The sequence below is a fragment of the Mus musculus genome, chromosome 8, assembly GCF_000001635.26.
Source record: "Mus musculus strain C57BL/6J chromosome 8, GRCm38.p6 C57BL/6J".
Lineage (NCBI taxonomy): Eukaryota > Metazoa > Chordata > Mammalia > Rodentia > Muridae > Mus > Mus musculus.
In genome coordinates, this window is record NC_000074.6 from 76,428,685 (window position 1) to 76,447,804 (window position 19,120).

At 39.4% G+C, this 19,120-nt stretch overlaps 1 long non-coding RNA gene across 1 annotated transcript; it reads right to left on the reverse strand.

The window, feature by feature from the left end:
- Positions 1–8,404: 8,404 nt before the first annotated feature.
- Gm39199 lies at positions 8,405–17,198 on the reverse strand. Its single transcript, XR_878937.1, has 4 exons — positions 16,974–17,198; positions 12,804–12,956; positions 10,050–10,132; positions 8,405–8,477 (listed from the first exon to the last, which is right to left on the reverse strand). It is a non-coding gene; the product is annotated as a predicted gene, 39199 (long non-coding RNA).
- Positions 17,199–19,120: the final 1,922 nt, after the last annotated feature.

Sequence of the window (19,120 nt, forward strand, 5' to 3'; positions counted from 1 at the left end):
GGAGTTAATGCCAACAGTTGACAAATGGAACCTTACATAGTTAAAAAGTACAGCCAAAGAAATAACCAATTGAGTGATAAGGCAGCCTACAGAGTTAAAGATTTGTATTTGTATGCATTTATATTTGTCAGCTGTAGATTCAACAGAAGATTAATATCTAGAATACGCAAAGAACTCTAAAAACTAAACATAAAAACAATAAACAACCCAAATAAAATGGAATCGGAAACTGAATAGAGAGATTGCAAAACAAGAAGCGTTAATTACCAATAAACACCCTTAAAAGTGTTTAACATCATTAGCTTCAGAGAAATACAAATTAAAACCAATTTAATTGCAGTCAGAATGGCTATTATTAATTATCAAAGGGCATCTATTATAAAAAAATTCAAATGAGCAGACGCTTGTGAGATTATGAGATAAAAGAAATCTCTATTTACTGTTGGTCTGATTTTAAACTTGTGCAGTCAATGTGGGAATCAGTGTGGAGTCTCCTCAAAATGTTAGAAGTAGGCCTATCATGTAACCGAGCTATACCAAGCCAGAGCATATACCCAAAGGACTGTATCTGATTTCAAAGATGTTTGCTTATCTATGTGTTCTCTTCACAACAGCTAGGAAATTAAAGAATCCTAGTGTGTATCAACAGATGAGTGGATAATATAATTTCATTCACCTGTAAGGAAAAATGAGATTTGTGGGTAAATGAAATGAATAGAACTGAGGGAATCTAGTGATTTTTTAAGGAGTCACTTTGGAAGAAAATATTGAGTGTTGCTTTGTCTTTTTTATAAGTATAATAAAAATCCTAGGGTTAGATATAAAGAAAGACCATAAGAACACTGAGAGCAGGACAAGAAAAGCTTTGAAATCTGCTGGTAAACAATGTGGAAGCTGGAGTTAAGTTTCTGGGATACATTCTGACTTATCTTTCACTTTCTGGGTAAACTCTGTTCAAGAACTAATTTTACCTTCCCTCTCTATAAATAAGTATAATAATAATGCCTTATTCATGGGGTTTTTATGGAGATGGAATTATGGAATTAAGCGCATGGTGTCACATCTCATAGAATGCTTTCAGTAACTACAGTCTCAAACTACACTGTTGTAATCTCTATGAATTAGCACTGATGAATCCATTCTAGGGTTCATTGTCCACTTGAATAAGGCGTCATCAGACTGGGATAGCTCATGATGCCTTTCCATGCATTTCACCCCACTAATCAACTGCTGCTCTTCTCTTAGTCTTGTTGGTGACTCTCAATGAGCCCAACCACCTGCGTTGTCTGGCACTGGTGCCTGTTGCTACAGTCCTGGCTGCCACATTGACAATAACTCCATCCTGGTGTGGGCGAGCTGTGGAGACAGATGGTTTCTCAGTACAGGGTAGGGACTGTCAGTCATAAAGCACAGGGCTGCACAGTAGACAGGAGTGTGGAGTGTAGATTAAGACTCCTTCTGTGAGTCTAATACTAGCAGTTAAAATGAACCAACCATATATATAGTTGGTGCAATATATATATATATATATATATATATATATTCATTTTTAGGAAGTTCTTGGATCTAACTCAAAGACTTTCAAAAATAATCAGACAAAAGTAAGCAAGCAGATGGGGAGTCCTTGTCCTTTGCACTCTCTTCTAGTCATTATTCAATTTAGATGGGCCATTGATCATCATAGAAATATCTTTCTAATCAAAAAGTCCTTTCTGTACTGGCACCAACACCGAATTCATTTATCTTCAGTTAGGAAATACACAGCCAATCCAGCAGGGCAAGAGCAGAGATTAAAAAGAGGGACATAGTCACAGACAACAGGACCTCTTGGATGTTAGTCACAGAAAGTTGTCAGAGAAAATTCTTGAACCTCTAGCTAACTTTACAGATGGCCAATATTCTTGAAAGGGAGCAGTTCTTTTTATCAGTGTACATAATAATTTACTTCATTTTCATCAGAGGAGTCTTATTATGACAAACACTTAAGGTAAATTAACTTTAAAAGGAGAAATACTATCATGAAGGTTCCCATCTAAAGCCAACTAGCCTCATTGCTTAGTAGGGAAACAATTCACCATGATGAAATGGGGCAAATGAAGTCTAATCTTCTTAGACATGAAAAAGAACAAAAAAGAACAGGGTCCTGCTTTCTTCTTCAAGGTCACAACTCAAATGATCTAACTTCCTCCCATCATGTGCCACCTGTTAGAGGTACCTGTTAAGAGTCTAAAATACAAACATTAACAAGGTCTTAATGCCAACATTTCTTTTATTTTGTATATTAATGTTTCTATCCTTATACATTTTTCTATATTGGTACTGATAATAAAAAATAGAAAATTCAGGAAAAATAAAAGATTTCTTCTTAATAAGTACAGAATCTGTCTCACTTGGGAAACTTTCTTTCTATAGATAAATCATCTTGCAGCTAGACAAATAGATAAATGCTGTTTCATTCACAAAAGACAGCATATGAAGAGTATCTTCAGGTAGAGAATTTTATGTGTCCACGGTCTGGCTGCTGTTGTAAAGAGACACTTGCCCCAACCAAGGTAGCTTTCCAGAGTCCAAAATCAAGGATCTCATGCAGACTTTAATCAACATCATGGAGGAATGAAAGTGATTTGAGGTTCCACCGAAAGTTGAACTCTTTCATTAAGTTTTATCATTCTGATCTTGACTTTCAAAAACTATCTATTCTCTCTCTGCAGGTGTGAATATTCTCTATGTATGCACACATGATCATTTGACAAACAAGTGAAACATTTGACAAACAAGTGACCCTTCTAGAGTTTAACTCTATGTCCTAGTAGTATCTAAAGCTCTTCACCTTTATACGGGCGGAGGGGGTGTCTTGGAGAGAGAGAGAGAGAGAGAGAGAGAGAGAGAGAGAGAGAGAGAGAGAGAGAGAGAGAGAGAGAGAAGAGATATGCACATCCCAGAGATGTTTCTATGAGCTCTGGGACTCCTTTTAAGCCTTGAAGGTTAAGTAGGCAAAGTTTCACAGTGAAACTGTCCTGCCACTAGGATTATTTTAGTCACCATGAGACATGAGAAGAGATGATGAGATTCAAGTAGCTAAGAGCCTCAACAGGAAGATGAACAAAGGAAGAGGCAAATGTGAGGCAATGGAAGCTGGCAAAGAAGAGGTGAGAGAAAGATAGTAAGGGCTCTGTTGATCTTGGGCATCCCTATAGGGCTCTCTGAATTTATAGAACAAATGGAAGCCTCTGCACCCCCTTTCTTGTGTTTATAGTTGTGCAGGTCCTGGGGCATGGTTTGGGGCTATGACCATGCTAGCTTCAACAGAAAGAACAAAATAAAATATAACACTTAAATGTTGGCAAGGGTAACAACAGGAAATCTCTCTAAGCCTTGACAATAAATCCATTCAAGAAAGCTGCTCCTGGCTTCTAGGCTGTTGGCCCATATTCTTACCTCTTGTAAGTTATCTGGTGGATGAGAACCTCAAGGATTCTGGGAATGTCATAGAGACACCAAACACAGAGCACTCATGGCTTCAGGGTGAGAGAAAAGAGAACCAAATAGTATTTATTAGGTTAGGCCTGGCTTCTTAAGGATTAAGACCGAATTCTGAAACATTCTGTTCCTAATTTGAGAAAATAATCAGCAGATGCCCCATTTTCTGCTTGCCTATCCAGTCACACAGCCCTTTAAGACTTTTCATAAAGCAGAACTGCTTATCATTTGCTCCTGAGATAACCTTTACAAGCAGATCTCTCACACAAGCCTCTTCCTTGCTAGTAGACAGATGCATCATGGAGAAGTTGGCAAGGTTCAAAGGATAACTGAAGCAAGGCAGGAACGGTCCCAGTGTGGATGCCGCTGGCGTAGATATTTCCTGTTTTTCAGAAGGAACAAGTACCCACTATTCCTGTCATTTTAAAGGAAAGAAACAAGGACCATTATTTCCTTGGCTTAATATTAGTATGAAATGGATGCCCACAAAATGTTGTCAGTGAGAATCTGTGTTTGGAGCGATAATATATTCTGGAATGCTTGGCCCAGACTTTTCTGAAGAAACAGCTCTTAAAATCATGAGTTTATAGCAATGTTTTTTAATAGGCTCACATCTCAGGCTAGAAAGTCGAGTGGAGAGTCCAGTGGGTTGCTCACTGGGGCTTTATTGTGGTTACTAAGAAGTTCACAGAGATCATTATCATCTGTTCTCAGTGATTGAATAGAACCCAAGACAGACCATTGTTGGGTGTTACTGTGAATGCTTAGCCAAGGGTGTGGGCATGGTTTTGGTCACATGCTTATGTCAAGAGGGTGATTTTTTTTTTTTCATGAGAGACTTTGGGGGTTTTTTTTTTTTTTTTTTTTTTTTTTTTTTTTTGTGGTTAGAATACCAAGCAACTGGCTGTTCAAAAAACACAACCAAATGAGGAAACAAACAAAGTGAGAAATTTTGTTACAGGAGCATATCATGTAAATTTTGGTCATTGTTTTAAAGCTGATACAAAACCACAGGCTGTTCACATTTGCTTTATTCCTTTTAAGAAGCTGCTCTTGGAGATAAACAGCCGAAAGCATCTAAGACAGCCAGGAGGCAGATTTGGTTCTGTTTTTATTTCGGACACGGCTGGCATTGGGTAAGGAAATAAACAAACAAATTTAAAATTCTGCTCATGCTCACGGAATGTAAGAAAAATCCCGAAAGGGCAATAACAGTTGATTCACAAGGTGACCTGGTATGTGCTTTGGGCTTTGCTCCTCACACAACAGTCCACAGACTGGTAACATGAACATCGTTGAGGTATGTGGAGACATGTCATCGTTTACATCCTTAGAATAAATGACAAGATATCTGTATCTTAACTAGATTCCCAGTTTAGTTTGTATATTCAACCTATGAGAATTTAACTCTAAAGCCACTCTTGTCTATGAAAGACTAAAAAAAGATGTCCATAAGATTAGAAGTAAAAGTCCTCTACTATGCAAAACGATTATGTTCTGGTATGCTGATGAGGATGAATGTCCATAGTTTCATATGAAGTGCATGCTCAGAAAGAATTCGCTCCATCCTGTTCCAATGTGGCCAAATCTGTGCACAAATGATGAGCTGACAATTGCAGAGATGTCACTGATAAATCTCGTTGGTTATCATATACATACGCTTTACAACTGAAAACAGAAAATCCAAGCATCTGTCCACATTAATATCCAAGTCAATCAAGACTCCAGAGATGATCAATAAGTGGTATATAGATAAATCGATTAATGAGACATCGAAATGAACTGTACTGTACTCAGCGGGATCTGTCTCAAAGTTTCAACACTATCTTGTTATTAGCAAATGGGGTTTGTAAGTGAGTGTTCACAAAATGCCTTAAAGTGATGTTAGCAGTTTTGTTTCTGAGCATCTCCTCTATGGTAAGTCTAACATAGAACCAAGGAATATGTTTTTTTTTAATTTAAATTTCATAGCAGTGCAAGTGAGAAATGAATTCTCATTTCCATTTCACCAATTAAGAAGTGGTGGTTTAGTACAGGTAAAATCATTGTCTAAGATCACAAAGCTGGGACTTTCTAATTAATTTAACCTATTTCTGCAGTTCCCCAATCATGTTAGGCTGCCAAGTGGGGTTTACTGTAAAAATAAGTTAAATAATTATTAAAATATGCTCAGTGCTTGGATTTATTATAAACCAAGTTGTCCTTTTGTTTTTGTATTGTCTCCCATTAAAAGAAACTCCATTTATATTATTAAATTTGGGCTGGGAAGGCTCCAAATGACAATTTTAATAACAATTGAACCTCTCTTTGGGCATACTAGATAGATGGCCATCATAAGATTCTACTGACTTTAGTTGTCTGTGGCAGCCTTCACTGGTGACAATATGATCTCAAGGGTTCACTGTACTTCTTCACATCCAGCTGCTGTCCTTTTAGCATGGGTTGTTGTGAGATCATCCTCAGGAAATTTGAAGGTAGAAATGCTGGAGACTACTGGTATGTGTGGCTCATATAGAACATATATTGGTCCAAGCAATAGTTAATGATGTAAAGAGATTGAAAAGAGCTGTGGCATATTGGTGTGTTACTGTGTTATCTTAGCTAGAAGCTTGAGCGAGTCAGGATTTGTTCAGGAAAGCTCTAGTGACCAATGCTCATAGCTCTGCCAAGCTTATCTGTTACTTGTTCAATTAACTGGGATGCTACAGAAGATTCTTTGCAGTTGTCTAAAAGATCCTACTTGCTTAACTATTATGGTGTAGACTGAGCCATTTCATGTATGAGCAAACTGACATCAAGAACACATAACTATTTTGTGCAAACCTTCTGTGTGCTAGGCATTTTTTATAGATTTTTGCAGAATATCTCACACAGTAACTAAGAGACCAAATTCTAGAGATGAACAGAATAACGTCAATTGCTTAAGTATTTAAGACAAATTGAAAGCTACATGTCAGAATGATTAACCACTAAAATGAGCTTTTTCAAAATACCCAATTGCTGACATAAAGACGAGATGTTCTGATCTCACCTGATTTCCAGGCCAGAACATTTAGATTTTCATTAGTATCGTATTTTCTTTATAATGATAGAACTAAGAGTTGATCACTCATGGGGCATACAGCTTTGTTTTATCCCAGTGTTAGTACAGCTGGTGCCTTGGTGTCCATTACCCTGGCTTTCATTTTTGGTCCAAGAACACAGGTTAGTAGGATTGTTAGTTGGGAATCAAGCTGCCATCTTCATTCTATGCCATTTTATATTCATCCAGAAAATAGAATTATGCCATAGGATATATGTAGAAGTTCTCTAAAGTATATTCACTTAAATCAGAAAATATGTATTATTTCTCTAGACCCCAGTACATCAAAACAGTTAATCAATTATCTCTTTTATGTGGCCTTTATATGTCAACTACTGACAAGGGTGCCTTGCTTGTTCATGTCACATATGAGGCACAAATCAAATCTTCAGCTTGGCCCACAACAGTGAATTCATTTATTTCACACACTGTTTTTTTCATGCTTTCTTATTTTACTTAAAGAGGAGAATCAGGGTAAGATGTGTGATACAGGAATATAGCACTGGAGATAGCTATCAATGAATTCAGACAAGTCTCATGAAGAACTGTAGTCCACTGAATGTTATCGAGTAATACTGGGCAGACAATCATAATCTATTAGAGACAAGACACAGTTCCTTTGTTCCTTTTAGTACTTAGTATTGCACTAATTTTAAGAGAGTTTAAAGATGAGGAGGCAAGAGGAGTAAGGAGGCATGAGCAAGAGGGAGGAGAGGGGAGAGGGGGAGGAAAGGGAGGGAAGAGCAGGAAGAGGAGTGAGGATGAGGGAGGAATGAACAGGAGGAGGAGAGAAAGATGATACTCTTCTGGGAGGCACAATTCAGACTTTCCATCTTTAGATTTAGGATTCTCTTTCTTTGAAGCCCAGGAGCCTGAGCATGTTGGGCCACACATATTCTGCGTCTGGATAATTCAGTACGTTTCCATGGTTCAGCTTCTGGATTTCATGGCAATGTTAGAAGTACACATTTGAACTACACAGCTTTATAGTCTATCATGTTAATATGATGACTATCAGAACTATTGACTGACTTTTGTAAATTTGAGCCATACATGGAGGCATATGTCTGTAATCCTAGCACTCAAGAGGCTGAGACAAGAGGATTATTACAACTTAAGCTCTAATTGGGCTACATAGTGAGTTCAAAGCCAGATTGGACTATGGAATGGGACCTTATCTTCAAAACAACAAAAACAACCCCCCCCCCAAATTTACAACAATAGTAATAAAAATAATATTACCCCAAATCTTTTTTTAAGATTTATTTATTTTTTTTTTAATTAGGTATTTTCCTCCTTTACATTTCCAATGCTATCCCAAAAGTCCTCCATACCCTCCCCCCACCCCCTACCCACCCACTCCCACTTTTTGGCCCTGGCGTTCCCCTGTACTGGGGCATATAAAGTTTGAAAGTCCAATGCGCCTCTCTTTCCACTGATGTCCGACTAGGCCATCTTTTAATACATATGCAGCTAGAGTCAAGAGCTCTGGGGTACTGGTTAGTTCATAATGTTGTTCCACCTATAGGGTTGCAGATCTCTTTAGCTCCTTGGGTATTTTCTCTAGCTCCTCCATTGGGGGCCCTGTGATCCATCCAATAGCTGACTGTGAGCATCCACTTATGTGTTTGCTAGGCCCCGCGTAGTCTCATTAGAGACAGCTATATCAGGGTCCTATCAGCAAAATCTTGCTAGTGTATGCAATGGTGTCTACTCCAAATCTTTTATTTTCTGATTAAAATAAGTTTTGGAAGGCTTTCATTTAGTAGCCAGTACTAGAGAAATAAAGAAATAAAGGAACATTCCAATAAAATACTAGAGAGACTTAGTAACTTGCCTGAGAGTCCAGTTAAGCAGGTCATGCCCCTGCCCAGTTTGATGAGTTGACTTAGTTCCCTGAAGCCTGACTTAGATACTAGGGGGAAATGGGATAGATTAATCATATTATCAAATTTCCCAAAATTTTCTTTTGTTCAATGTCAATAGATTTGGTTTTCTAATTAAACCATGAGAAGAACAAGTGCCTTGGCATAGATCAATATCTAATTTTTGAAAGTTAGTATTTTCTTTTTAAATAAAATTGGGTTTTCCAGTGAGGGTGGGTTGCATAGTGATACATAATGAAAAATATTGTAACTGTCTTCACAAATTTAGTATGTGAAATTTCAGCAGAAACCATCAATTACAGTAAATGACCAATAAAAGTGTTCAATCAAAAACTCATTTTAAGATACATTGTTAATGAACTGTATACTATGATGCTTAATCAAAACCTGACATAATTGTATGGGAGAAAAATTCCCTGGGACCTTGGGAGCACTATTGTTCTGAACAAAAGATAACAATAGAAGTAGATAATTAATAGCCTTCGGCCATGTGGCACTCCTGTGGAAACTCAGTTCTATATGGAACTCCATTGTCTTTTTAACCAGAGCAGTTCAGAGCCAAGATATCATCCATGCCATCAGAAGAAGGAGACATGATTTAGGCACTAGTTTCACTTTCTTTTACTGAAAATAATTTTTTTTCATACAATATATTCTGACAACAGTTTCCTTCCCCCTATTCCTCCCAGTTCCTCCTCCCCTCCCATTCATTCTGTCTTTACTTAGAAAACAAACAGGCATCGAAGAAATAAAAATAAAATAAGATAAAACAAACAAATTGGAATAAGAGAAAAGAAATAAACAAGAACAAGAGCCAAGAAAAAAAAAACACAAGAAACACAACAGAGCAACACTGTTTTCACACATGCGAACCCCATAAAACATAAAACTGGAAGCCATATTATATATACTCAAAGGCTTTTGAAAAGTGCCCTGAAACAAGGACACTCCAACCACAGCACTGAGTTTGTTTTGTGTGGACTGCCTATGACTCAGCATGGGGCCTCTCCCTAAGAGTGAACCTTGGAGGAAATTAATTATTCACTTGCAAGTGACTATCTGTTGAGATGGCCTCTGGGTCAGGGATTGCTACCCAAGTCTCTTCGTTCAACACTAGTATCCCACCTGGGGCAGATGGTGCAGGCTCTAGGCATGCCGCCACAGCTTCTGTGAGTTCCTATGTGTTCCAGCCCTGATGTTTCTAAGCAATCTCAATTCCTTAGTGTCCTCAAGGATAGAGCAAGGTGTGCATTGAGAGGTTGGAAGACACACATAGGAACAGTAAAAATAAGGGCCATTTGAGGGATCCTATGGAAACCCAACATAGTAGATGATTCCTAAAATATATACATAGATGAAGGTGTTCTAAATGGAATTGTCAAATAAAGATGTCCCCAACTGGACATCTCTTATCAGCAAATTAATTTTCTACCAAGAGTAGGTAGGTTACATCTAATTGAGTTCTTGGTCCATGTGAAGCCCCAAGCAACCCAGGCTATTGACAGGGCTGTTGGTGGATCTTCAGAAACTGACAATTCTCTATTGCTGAAGATATCACTTAAATTGCTCATTAAGTTTGGAGAAGTGGAGCTGATACCTACCTAGAGTCTTCATCCCTGTGAACTAGTATTTGTGGTTTCACCTCTATGGACTGGTATTCATGGACAGGAATATACTCTGCAAGCTACCAAAGGAGAAAAATGTAAATACAAATTCATCTGTAAATTCTTTGATCTACAATGGTGTCCTGCTTGCAATATATGTTAGTGTAATAGTAGCACAAAGATTCGAAGAGTATCCAACCAATATAGCATTTGACTATAGGCCTACTCCATGAGATGGGACTCATACTCAATACTACTTGGGTGACAAAGGACCTGAGACTAGGTATCGCACTGACCTAAGGCAAAACCAAATACTACTCTTCTGCCAAAAGAATATAGTAATCACTTCTAATGGCATTCTGCTCTACTCGAAGATCAGTGCCTTGTTCAGCCATCATCAGAGAAGCCTTTTCCTGCATCAGAGAGGACAAACACAGAGACCCAGAGCCAGACAATATGCAAAGAGTGAGAGACCTTAGAACCCTCAGTTCCCATCAATTCCCATCCTGTAGGCTTCAGGGAACTCTGCAGATGGGGAGGCAGAAACTGTAATAGCCAGGCAGTATTTATTTGACATGGAGACTTTATTGTGTTCCACACTAGTTAGAGTGATGACACAAAATTAGCGAGCTTGGCTACTGACCACAAAGATGTACAGTTGTGCCACAGTTTCACAACTCAAAAATCTATACATGATAAACTTCACAAAACATATTTCAAAGATGCATCTGTTTCAAGCAAGTATACAAAGCATTTATCTTTCTCCAGGTAAAAGCACAATGGTGATAGATGACAGAGATGGTAAAGGGAGCCTCAGGGTCCTGAGACACAGAGTCTTCAAGGTACATGGTTTAGAACTTCTATAAAAGGTTAGAGTAAGAGACACAATAGATTGCAAAAGCCATTTTGTTAAAGCAAACATTTACCTGCTCTGCAGAGTTAAAGATAGTATAACACTTAAAATCAACTCAGAGCACACTGTATGTGGTTATTCATAGCAATATTTTGTGGTTTAAGTGCATAGAGAACATATGGATCCTCATAATTTAATACTATATCAATTTTATTCATAGGTGCATTAAATAATTAGGCTATACTAATAAAAATACACTGGGTAGCATGATTTATTTATGCATTTATGAAAATGATTTAAAAAACTGTTTTGTAGCATATCATTACTAAACATCTAGTCTAAGCTTTGGATCAAGTACAGTTACATAAAATGTATAAATATGTATACTATGTCCAAGCATGCACACCGAACTATGTTCAGTTTCCTCATTTTAAACACTTCTAAACTCAGAATCAAAAACATGGCAATGCAATGTACATTTTCAAGCCAAAGCAGGCAATTAGAATCATAAAGAACAAACAATGACAACAATAATAACTCCTTATGTCAGATGAGCCCTTGACCTAGATAGCAAGAAAATATCAGCGCAGTAGTCAAGACTCCTTTAATTCCACAGCAAGTCTCCTTGACAATGTGGTTGCTATTGGTCCCAGAATGTTAGTCATACAAACTTGAATGCTGCATATAACTAGCACACATTCAGATAGAGCTCCACACTAAGTACCTTGGCCAAAGACAATTACAGTGTCTTAGAACTCTCATAGATAGATAGATAGATGATAGATAGGTAGATAGATAGATGGAGATAGATAGATGGATAGATAAGATGCTTGCAGGATCACTTAGAGAACACATATTATGAATAAAGTTGGCCTTCTGCATGAAGGTAGCTGCTGGTGGTATAAAGGCAACAAGAAGAGCATACAAAACAAGGAGTGGATGCAGCACTTCAACAGTATCTCCTATCAAAGAAGCTGCTTGGGGAGGTGCACTATCACAGGAGATCTGAGAGGATTCCAGAACAGTAACAAAATGCACTAGAAAGATGGGCTGGGCACATATGCCAGGGTAGGAAACAAACACAACAAAACCAAAAGCACACATCTGCCCTCCCACCCGCTAAACAAAGAAACAACAAAACACCTGCTAACTGGCCCGTGGTAGCAATAGGTCTAGGAAACAAAAGTTCAGAGTTGCCTCTTCCAACCTTAAAGTTTAGTAGTCATCTCCCTTGGATATGAGAGTACTGAGTTTTCCAACTTCTTGGACTAAACATCTGGATAGGAAGATAGGGAACAAAAGATACAATATATTGTCTTCGGCTAAACAAAATTAACTGCAGCTCACCACAGTGGTGATAGAGAAATAACTCCCTAAAAAGTTCATATCATGGGCAGGATAGACAGGTCTAAAGCTGGGTCTTATGAACCCAGCAGGGCATGGCTGTACTTTGCTTGTCTTATACACTCAACTATAGGTAGCCTCCAATAGGTGTGTGTGTGTGTGTGTGTGTGTGTGTGTCCCAAATCCACTACTGTCTTAATCACTAAATGACCACAAATCACACCGATCCAGACCACAGATGAAGACAATTGGAAAACTGTTGAGTAGCAATTGGAAAACAAGATTAGTTATTATGTGTGAAAGTAAGAAAAGCTTGTTAGTAATGTTAGTCCTGTACTTAAGAGTGCAAACTAAATCACGGGAAGGAGTGTTAAATGCTATTCTAGACTCTAAAATCCAAAGACCACCATGAATTAGGAGTGTCATTTGGTGTCACATTAGGAGACCTGCAACACTTCCCTATTTCAGCTTATGCATTTTGTCCATGTAAAATAATGAGATGCAATGTTAATTACTGCAACCTGGAAATCTCAAATATAGAACCAGCCAAGTACCTTGTAAACAAGGGACTAACAGGGTGGCCCAGCATGTAATGCAGGCACCCATTAGCTATTCTTACAGACATGAAGGTTCAAAATCCCTCTTCTTTCCCAGTTGTGGATAGCCTTCTGAATATTATTCTCTAGCACTCTGGAGCATTGCTGGAGCTAGAAAAAAATTAGAATTAATGAAAGTTGCTCTGGGAGAAGCCAAGGCTCTTGAGTTTACACAGATAACTGCTCACAACTTGAGGCCTTTTCCAGAGGTGCACAAATAGACAAACGAGATCAGAATGGTAGATCTGACAACACTGTGTGGATAAAAAGTAATATCACCCCCCTAGAAACCTTGAAGAAATAAAGACTCATAATAAGTAGCTATGGGTCATCCAGATGATGCATTTATATATTTTAATTTAGTTGTTTTTAAGTGTATGGGAATTTTGCTGGCATGTAAGTCTCTGTAATTGTGTGCAGTGGCTGTGGAGGTCAAAAAGGGCATTGGATTCCCTGGAACCAAAGGTACAGACAGCTGTGCATTACTGCATGGATGCTGGGAATCAGAGCCAGATCCCCTGGCAGAAAAACCAATGTACTTAAGCACTGAACCCTCTTTCCAGATCCAAGATCCTGAATTTCCAGTAGGATCTCAAAGGATGCTGGAGCCTCGGGTCTACAAACTCTGAAGAGTGAGTCTTGGGGATGTGGCAGGGTTCTTTAAGCAGATGGCTAGGTCAAACTCCATGAAACATTAACCAATGTCCGCAGGAGTTTGGGTTGTCAGAATAGAAGGGCTGTAGCACCCACTGACTGTACAATGCCTAAATGACCCCATCTCCAACAACAGATCTCCTTTTTCAAATAGCTAATAGTTACAGATGTTAAAAGAGCCCCAGACCTCTTCAGTGCAAACCTCCCTCTTTCTGTTTGAGTTTCATAGGAAGTATAATGTGAAAGTGGGCCTTCCTCCTCAGGTCACATCCTAGAAAGTATTTCAGGGAATATGTATAGTCAGAAAACTACATCGATTCCCAAAGTCTCTCTCTTGAGTGAATGAAACTGGCAACTCCATCCAGAAGAACTTTATTTCTGTGTCAGCTTTTAGCTAGCGTTGCCACCTGTAATAAGGAAAGGATATTACTAGGGCATAAACAAGAATCTCTCTGCTGCTGCTGCAGTCTCTGCTAGCCTGTTGGGAGATCAGAATGCACTGAGATTGCAGAGAGATCCTCTTTTGAAGCCCTGGGCATCTCCATCATTATATACATCTCTGAGTACATGGGAATCCTGAGTAAATCTGAGGAGGTCTTGCTCCATTATAAAGTTTTTCATTTTGCAAGCCAAGCTGCTAGGTATAGTCTGAAAGACCCACCTTACCTCATGCTGTGCTGGCTCATTTTATTTGGGTGTTCATCTCTGGCACAGTTTTGATACATTGGGTACATTTAGTTAACACTCCTACAGTATACTTGGGAACTGAGGGCTGGTTGAGTCTGCCTCAGAGGCAGTGTACCTCTGATCTCCCTTCCCCCAGAACTCTCTCCCCCTTGTGTTCTTATTTTCTCATTCTCTATTCTCCTAGATTTATCATCTGACCCTAGTTGTCCCTCCTTCCTACTTTCTAGGCAGCCCACCTTCCACCTCAATTCTTCATCCTCTATCAACGTTACAACTTCAGTCTCTTCTGCCTCACTCTGCCTTGTGTATGAAAGTTCCACAGACCTGTGAGAAGGGAGCCTGTGAAAGAAAGTGACTGCCCAGAAGTTAAAAGAAATGTAAATTAATACTCTTCCTTATTCTGTCTTTATGCCCCAAATTGTATGATTTTTTTTCCCTGCCTTTTGTACAAGCACTTCTTCAAATCGAAGTATTTCCAGGTATACAGGTACAGAGCATATAAGAAAGAGGATGTTAGAACTCAACTCCCAGGTTTCTGCAGCTGAGCCAACCTACCTAAAACAGTCTCTCCCTCATTCTACTTTCTGTTGTATAAGGTCTCAGGCTTTGAAGTTCCAGAAACCAGTTGAGAATTAGCTGTCATACATTGAGCTGGCAGCCAGCCTTTCTATGCCTAATCTATAATTTCATACTGGAAGCTGCTATCTCCCAGAGTTATAGATAGCACAACATAGGTAATGAATGTGAAATACTTCACATTTTCAAAGAAATGGCAAGGCAACACAGATGTGAATCGATGAGAAAGCTGCCAAGTATGTTGGGTATACTTCACATTGTTCTAGAGAATCTTTAATCTCCATTAATGAAACAAATGAAAGATTGCAAAGCCAGTAGGATTGTTGGTATCTTTTGATGGATAAGAAACAAAGACAGAGAGAAATTAGGTGATTGGTCCAAAATGAAATGATTAGTGGATGATATTGAAAATGATTGGTATTTAGTCATTTTAGAACATATTAAGCTCCATGAGGGCCCCTTTAGCATACAATCATACACTCTGTGAGGCTTTGAGACAGCATGTCAGATAGAACATAGCTGCTCTCGGGTGGCCATTTTATGTTCTCTAATTCAAGGTTTTGCCAACAGCAGCCCCAAACATACTTAATATATGAGAATACAAGAGAGAAACAAATAGAATTGGAAGCACTGTACACACCATGGTAATTATTATTTCAATATTTTAAAAATATGGTTGAATGCCTTTACTCATTCATGTGCATATATAATAATGCACATGATAGAGAACAATGAAATTACATTGAATGTAAAAATATATCACGTGTGACTTAAAAAGATCAGAGTTGCAAACCATTTTATCCAATTGCTAAATACTCTATAGTTTCTGAGTCACCTAGGGCAATATATGTCACCCAAATTGTTTTAATCCACCTAAAAACTAGCTTTTGTAGCTGAAAAATATTAATTGCCAGAGGGGAAATTATGATATTTTCCCATATTTGATGATATTTATATCTGTTCCAACATTAACCAACAAATATCCCTGGCCAGTTTAAGAAGATACTTGCCACCTGGATTAGACCAAATTTCATGCTTGTAACAAAGTTCTGGAGAAAATCAACTTAACGGGGGGGGGGTGGGGGGGCGGGGGGAAAAGGACCTTTCCTCTTGGTTCCACGGGTTTCAGTGCATGCTCCTTTAGCTATGTGTTTCTGGGATGGGATGGGATAGAATATCATGGAGGAAAGCATGCAGTTGCATATCTCATAACACGTGGAGCGCCAAGAGCAGAGACAAGACACAGGTGTTACAGACACTGCCCCTTGGCTGAGTTACCACTGCCTCTCAATACCTCATCAGAGCTTGACACCATCAGTATACTAACACACTGAGGAGCCCTCACCATCCCAGTGCTCCCAAAGCCCCGTCCTCACGGGCCAATCACTCTCATAGTCCCGCCTCTGAATGTTGTTGCCTTGGATACTTCACTACAAGAACCTTCAGGAGACATTTCTTATCCAAACTATAGGAGATGGAAGCCCACCCTCTAGAGCAGATATTCACACAGAGAAAATGAAGTGTTTGGAAGTTGTTGTCCTTGAATGTCAGGGCTTCTAATCTATGACTGCATCCTCAGCTAGCTGGGCCATGCCTGGGTCACTCTGAACAGATCTTGTGCTCCCTGTGAAAGGACATGGGATGAAGACAACAGGTGTTTCGAAGTGCTATCTCTTTCCCATGCATCCCGGTTGTCCTGGACTTGGTGTTTTCATCTATAACTCATGGTGAGACAGGCAGTACATAGCCACTGTCATATTCTGTAGCAAGCTTGAACAGTAGCTCTGCCCTGACCTCCAGCATTAGTGTTTGGGAAACAAGCAAGGTTGTCTCTTATTTAGCCCAACTGGGTCCTGCTGTAGAGCTGATTAGATTCTCAGTCAGGGCCAGTCTCTGTTTGCTGCCCTTCTCCTTCTCAAGGCTTTTATAGTGTGCTATTTACCCACTGTAAGCAAGGCTGATGATCATCTTCAATTCCAGAACTCAACACTCCTGCTCCTCCAGTTTCTTTAGCCATTACCTTTTATTCTTTATGTGCCCTGCAGCATGTTATGAAATATAAAATATAATGAAACATTCAAACAGTTAACATTCTCCTTATGGCTTTTCAGAGAAGCACGAGAGTACATGTGCTTCAGCTTTCATTTCATTATTTATCACAGCACTTTGACTACATTCTCAGAATAGCCAAACAGATCCACCTCCACTTACTAGTCAGCAGGGCAACCTTTCACCAGTGCTATTATCTCCATCATCATAATCACCATCATCATCATCTCCATCATCATCATCATCTCCATCATCTCATCATCATCATCACTGTCATCATCATCATCTTCTTCTTCTTCTACAGCAGATTAGGCAAAAGCAGTGTGAACAGACACTCATTCTGATGCCTGATTCCATCCGTCATGAGTTAGTTTGCCCTTATTTTAAATCATCCTTAGAAAGAGAAGAAGAGATACAGACAAGGCTTGGCAAATGGGATCTACCAGAGGCACATGTTGTTTTCTGTTCTCATGTCAATTCTCTCCCAGAACTTGAGGGATTGCTTCATAAATGTAAAGTTTGTAAAAATTGGTATACATGCTTATTCATCTTTTACTGTGACAAAATATCAGAAATGGTCCCCTAAAAAGGAGGGAGGATGTATTTGTCCTTGTGAGAATGAAGAAAATATTGGCAAGGACACACCGTGGTGGAGGAGACTGCTGTCCTCCTGTTTGCCAGGAATGAGAGAGAGAAACAGAAAAGGGCTGGAGCCAGAGTTCCAGCATCTTCCTCAAGGACACACAATGACACCAGAGTCAACAACTCAGAAAGATAAGACCACAATTAAAATAGAAGATTCCTCAGTAGGAAATCCTTGCAGAGATCTGTGTGAACTGAGGTTGGCATTTGTCCTACTCAGTGTGGTCAAACCTTGTTCCTTCTCAAAACATGAGCAAGTGCCTCTGGCGTCTAGTGAGTCCTCCGCAGAAGCAAGGCTCTTCTTGAGCCAGGACAGGCTGTAGGAAAGGTGTGATGTGAAGAAGTGGGACTTCACACCAGGACTTGCTGCCATTTCACCCCCGGGACCAACCTTCTCATCTGTAGACTAAAACTGGACTCCTCTACTAACTCCCAAGGCTGTCCTCCGTGACCCCACAGACTTCCAGCCCACTCTGGCTTTCAGGCACAGCCACAAATGTTTGCAAGGACCTGAGCTGCTACACACCACTGACTTTGCCTTAAAGTTTTCCAAACTCTCAGAAAAGAAAAGCCTTACTTCATTTGCTGCATCCCTGGCCAGGCTGTGGTAATAAGAATTTCACAGTGGTCCCTAGCTATGCTCCTAAATTGATTGTGGCTCCTCCAGGTAAACTCCAAACATGTTTCCTTCCTTTGAGATGGTTCAGCCAGTGTCTTCCCTTTGGGTCTGGCCACAAGTGTCACACAAGTTAAGGCAGGGAGTGTGTCCTTTGCCACGCTGAAACTTTCATGGTCAAGACACTCTTTGAAAAGGCTCACAACTTAACAACTGGAATCAATTTTCTTATCATGTTTTTTTCTCTTGGCCAGACTTAAATGATTATGAAGCCTCTTTTCAGGACTTTAACATAGGCTTGTTAAGACAGAAGCCTCCAGCCTTTGCCCTTCTTACCCACTGCAGTGAACCAATGAGAAATAGAGGTACCATACTGGACAGTCAGACCAGGGAGAGTGAGGAGAGATGGCTAAGATGGAGGGACTGAGCGCCACTCTTCTTAACTTCCACTGCTCAGCCTTGCCTCTAACCACATGACATTTCTCAAATATGATTCCTAACATTTTCTTTTATACTTGAGAAACTATAACTGGATATGGTTTGGTTTTCTGTCCCAACCAAAAGAATTTTAAACAAAATTCAGTTGGAGTGAACCCTGGCGCCATGTTGTCTAAGAAGCCACTACTAGTTTGGTTCTGTGCCACCAGGTATCCACCAGGTATCACAGCAGATGCCACTCATGACAGAGGACTAGCTGCTTCCTCAGCAGTGTTCTCCCTCAGTGGCCACCATGATCAGTTATTTCCCTGAGTCCTGATGTCTCTATTTTCTGTCAGTCTGAGACAGCATGTGCTTTCCACGTTCTTTAAATAGCATCAGAAGTTAAGATGACGTTTCTCACAGCAGGTGTTAATTTTTGTTTTAACCAAACCCTAATTAACATTTTTCTTTATCTCTCATGATGCTTTTGATTTTTCATCCTTTCTGCATACATTACTTCAAGTAATCTGGGAAGTATAGAAAACAGGATTTTCTCTTCCTTGATTTCAGGACTATGCTTCAACCTAACATTACAGTCACAAAAACCTCCAGTTAATTGCAGCCTACGGCT